The sequence below is a fragment of the Gopherus evgoodei genome, chromosome 8, assembly GCF_007399415.2.
Source record: "Gopherus evgoodei ecotype Sinaloan lineage chromosome 8, rGopEvg1_v1.p, whole genome shotgun sequence".
Classification (NCBI taxonomy): Eukaryota; Metazoa; Chordata; order Testudines; family Testudinidae; genus Gopherus; species Gopherus evgoodei.
Genome location: NC_044329.1, coordinates 87,998,564 through 88,004,048, shown reverse-complemented (window position 1 = coordinate 88,004,048; position 5,485 = coordinate 87,998,564). Strand labels below are relative to the sequence as shown.

The window sequence follows — 5,485 nt, the reverse complement described above, 5'->3', positions numbered from 1 at the left end:
ACATGGAGTAGGCCTGACACCATTGGTTTGCAGATCTAGTACAAGCAACCAGAAAGTGCTTTGTCATTACTGAGACTAGTCCAGGCAAGCAAAGGAAATACAAGTGATTCCTTGTGTTCCCATATCCTTTCAGTGCAGGGTGACACATGAGGAAATGTGCACTGTAGAGCTGTAAGAGATATATGAGTTTATTTGTTGTTGCTTTTGTGTGGTAAGAGTTTGATATTTTATTAAAAGCTTTCAAAAACTTCATGACTATCTTTTTTCAAGCAAGCCAATTTATTAACATAACTAAAAGTATTCTGAAAACCATTGCAAGCATCCTAGTTCCCTATACACAAGTAAGTAAAAGTGCAAACTTGCAGAATTGTGCCATTACCTAAAGTCTCATTGCTAACTGGATGTTTTATGTGTATCCATTCTTATTACCTGCAGATCTACACATTGTACATGGATAGAGTAAATGGGGAACATCTGCCCTTCCAGGTCATAGAATGGGTCATAGCCAACCCCATCTTTGGATTGTTCATTGTCTGCACAGGGTGCAGGGTGTGGTAAAGTGAAGGAGAGTCTGTAGGCATTAGTGATGGTGCAGGAGCTGGAGACTGCTAGCCATCAGGATGGGCAGCCACTCAGGCCATGGCTACACTTACAGTTCTGCAGCGCTGGTAGTTACAGCTGTGTTCGTACAGCTGTGTAGGGCCAGCGCTGCAGTGTGGCCATACTGACAGCTACCAGCACTGCAGTGTGGCCACATTTGCAGCATTTGCAGCGCTGTTGGGAGTGGTGCATTGTGGGCAGCTATCCCAGCATTCAAGTGGCTGCAACGTGCTTTTCAAAAGAGGGGGGTGGGGTGGAATGTGACAGGGAGCGTGGGGAAGACAGAGAGAGTGGATTTTTGGAGCTGACACTGTTCTCAGCTCCCTGCCTTGCAAGTTGTAAGGACTGGAAGATACATAGTGCCTACCTTCAATCATTTAAAAAGTTTTGACCTTTCCCCCACCTGTCTCTTATTCACTAAATGCTAATTATGCACTCCTAAATAGCCGTCAGACCACATAAACAGTTGCTCAACATTACCCCTCCCCCCTCTCTCCTCAAGCAAACAGCTTTGAACATTCCAAAGCAATTCTCCTGCCTTCGCTGGCTCGCTCGCTGGAGCACAGAGCAGCTGTGCTTGTTTTTTAGCAAGTAGCTATGGGGAGATCGGAGTTCAGCTATTCTTCTGGTTTGTTGTGGACAGGAATTCTGGGATACCTCCTTATACCCCAGAGGCCAATAAAAGCGCTGGTGGTGTCCTCACTTGCTGACCAGTGCTGCATCACCAGCGCTGGAATCGCTACACCTGAGGCAGACCAGGTGTACAGCCAGCGCTGCAACCAGGGAGTTGCAGCGCTGGCTGTGCTTTGCAAGTGTTGCCACATCCTGAGTTGCAGCGCTGTAACCCCCTCACCAGCACTGCAACTCTCCAGCGTAGCCAAGCTCTCACACTGCTTCCTCATCCTGTGGGAATGATCAAGAACTGCATCACTAGTCTCCCTAACTGCCTTCTCTCTTTCCATCTCCTGCTCCTCCAGGTGTTTGTTGTTCTAACCTGTGCCATATCTCAAGCAACAGGTCATCTGAGCCTTTTCCTTTTTCCATGCTGGTTGGGGGTCCTCTCCTCAAGAGACCTGGATGATTGCCTTGATCCAACAGGGCCTTCAACTTTTAAAATTATTTTTCGTTCATAAAGAAAAATATCTCCCATCTATCATACCATAATTTGATACTCTTATTCCATCTTTACACACAGGTATCTTCAGAACTCCTGGTAGCCATGTATCCAGATCAAAGACATAAGGAATTTCAGATTTAAGTAAATATACCAGGAACTGATTGGGGGGTGGTTAGGCTATTTAGACCAGGGGCCTGTTACCAGTATTGGTTTCAGTATTATTTCAGGCTGGGAAAGCCTGCTGGAAGTCCCCAAGGGGAAGAGAGAGAAAATGTTCCAGGCTAGTGCTGGAATTCCATCTATCTATCTATACAATGGAGATCTTTTCATCACTTGCTGGCTGAACAACATATCAAAGAGTTGGAGAGGGCTGTTAAGCTACAGAGCAACCACTGGAAGTTTATCCTGCCCAGAAATCTCACTGAAATCTCATTCTCCTGCATGAAAAATTCTCAAGCACTACCTGCCATGAGGGGAGGAAAATTCAGTTGAACATTAACAGGATACTGAATTAGGATGTGGAGTCTTGCTAATAGCAGAACCGATTCCCCCTACTTTCTTCTCCCCAGCTCAGACACCATGCTTTAGGTGGACCGGGTCAGTAGACCAAGTACAGACATCTACAAGGGACTTTCTTCGCTTAATACAACCACTGGGGTTTATAATCTATGCTGTCTGGGACAAGGCTCTAATGCAGTGTTTCCCAAACTGTGTTCCGCGGAACACTGGTGTTCCGCACAATGGGAATAGGTGTTCTGTGAAAGAATCATAATTTTAAAAAAGGGTCTTTAAATTTTTTTTTTATTTTAAATTTGGCATATTTGAAGCAGTTTACAACTCTTTTTGAATGACTGTAATTTAACATAAAACTCTTTTTCCGGTTATTGATCTCATATTGAATATCATGGCGTAAAGAGAATGTAGCATGCAAGCATATTGATGTCTACCCCTTTCGGGCACATTTCAGTGATGTTGTACTGCTTCTGCTTGAGGCTGCACGAACTGCAGTGGTATGCACACACCATTCTCTTTATGCCATGTTGAATATAACATATAATATAAGGTTATATTCACCATGTTGAATATAACATATTCAAACCTCTGGGTCTTTACCGTGTGTGCGATAAGCACAACTAAACTAGCTTTGCTCAAAACAATATAAATATTTGTGACAAACAAAATTTGACAAAAATCAGTATTTCTAAATATTGTTACTAAACCTAATCACCATGGATTTGTGACTAAAAGAAGGAACTTTGAAACGAAAAGCAAGTTCTTCTGGTACTCCAACTAAAATGAGCAAAATATTGTGACACTTCAAAGTGAGGACGAACAATTGCAGTCTTTTGTTGCTGAAAAATCTGTTAGTACTAGTGAGTTATCCAAGGTGAAAGAATTTCCACCAAAGTATATCAAGAAACAAGCAGCAGCAGGTGTTAAAAGACCAAAACGAAAGTATGATGAAAGTTATTTGTCTTTCGGTTTTATGTATGTTGGAAATAAAGATGTTCCTGATGCGCAGTGCATCGTGTGCAACAAAATACTAGCAAACAATTCATTGGTTCCTGCTAAATTTCGTAGGCATTTGGAAACCAAGCATGCTGAATACAAAGACAAAAAGATATAAGTTTTTTCAAGAGGAAGCGTGACTCACTTGGAAATTGTAATCTTTTGATGATTAAAATTGCTGAAACAGACAACAAAAGTGCAACAGAGGCATCTTATCGAGTAAGTTACCATATAGCGCTTGCTGGAGAAGCTCACACTATTGGAGAAACGCTTATCAAGCCTTACGCAAAAGCTATTGTAACATGTATGTTGAGTGAGTAGTTTGGTAAAAAAAACTGATGCTGTACAGTTGTCAAATAATACTGTTGCATGCCCTATTAAAGATCTCGCCGATGACATTGAAAAAGAGCTAGTTTGCTGACTGAAAATTTGCCATGAGTATTCATTGCATCTAGATGAGTCCACTGACTTTTCAGGACTTGCTGTGCTACTAGTATTTGTCCGATATAGATTTAATAATATTATTGAAGAGGACCTGCTCTTATGTGAATCTCTGCAAAGCAATACAACTGGAGAAGAAATATTCAACTGCATCAACAATTTTATCAGAAAGCATGAAATTAGTTGGGGAAAATGTATTGATGTATGTACTGACGGTGCTCAAACAATGACCGGGAAGATCAAGGGAGCTGTAACACGAATCATAAATGTGGCACCAGAAAGCATTAAGAGCCATTGTATTCTACACAGACAAGCACTTGCAGTTAAAATAATACCAGCATATCTGAAAATTGTGCTCGATGAAGCAGTACAAATTATCAATTTTGTCAAATCTCAACCACTTCAATCCAGGTTATTTAAAATTTTGTGTGAGGAAATGGGTAGTCAGCACAAAGTGCTTCTTTTACATACGGAAGTGAGGTGGCTATCCAGAGGAAAAGTGCCTGTGAGGCTTTCTGAGATTTGTAGTGAACTACTGGTATTCTTCACTTCAGATAATTCAGGACGAAAATGTAATGATTGTCTGACAAATTCCTCGTGGCTAAAGAGACTTGTGTATCTTGCAGATATTTTTGCAAAATTAAATGAAATTAATCTGTCGCTGCAAGGAAAGAAAGTGACTCTTTTTACTACAATGGATAAAATTTTTTCGTTAAAAAATAAATGGGAATTCTGGGCATCTTCTGTAGAACAGAATAACTTCGACTGCTTCCCTACAGTACATGAATTTCTGACTGAAATAAATTCTACAGTCCATGAAGAAGTTTCTAGCACCATTTTACAGCACTTACATGACTTGCAGTCCTCTTTATTAGAATATTTTCCTACAACTACTGATGATAATGCTTGGGTTCGAAATCCATTTGTAATTACAGCCAAAGCAGTCGGCTTTACTGCACATGATTATGAAAGTCTAATAGACTTAATTTCTGACTCTGATTTGAAACAAAAGTTTAAGGATCTTCCACTGAATAATTTTTGGAGCAGCCTAATAGAAGAGTACCCTAATGTGGCTAAACATGTAGTTCAAGTGCTCCTTCCTTTTCCAACTTATTTGTGTGAGACGGAATTTTCGTATTATACTGCAACAAAAACCAAATATAGGAATAGACTTGATGCTGCGCCTGACATGAGGATTCAACTTTCCAGCATTATTCCTAATATTAAGCGAATTTGTGATTGAAAAACGCAGAAACACCAATCCCATTAAATCCAAATTTGTATTTGTTTATAAAAATAGATTTTCCTAGTAAAAATCTAATTTGTTTGGTGTTTGTGTATATATAAAAAGTTTTTTTTTTAAGTAGAACATTGCTTTTAATTTTAACTCTTGCACTTGATTTTTTTACTACTTTATACACACTTTGCAGTTAGAAATTGTTAGTTCAAGTTATTTTAAAATTTGTATTTGCTTTGTTTTATAAAATAAAATATATTTGAGCATAAATAATGCAATTTTTTATTTGAAAACCAAATGACTACAAAATAATATTATAAATGTTCTGTAATAGGCAAAAAAATGTTCTGTGGCCAAAAGTTTGGGAAACACTGCTCTAATGCTAGTAACAGCATAACTGTATCAGTCTACCAGTGTGACATAGCTACAAACAGAGCAATATATGCAGAAATGTGCACTCGTGCTTGCTAAACCTGTAATCTCAATTTTCTTTTTTAAGTGGAAACTTAGTTGCATGTTTAATTTTTTCCACCCACTTGGAAACCCTCTTGGCTATATGATGGTCCAACGGAAGGAAGAGG

General features: G+C 39.5%; 1 pseudogene; it reads left to right on the top strand.

Moving 5' to 3' along the window:
* The first annotated feature begins 251 nt into the window (after nucleotides 1-251).
* Nucleotides 252-4,937, top strand: LOC115656780 (annotated as a pseudogene).
* The last annotated feature ends 548 nt before the right edge of the window (nucleotides 4,938-5,485 follow it).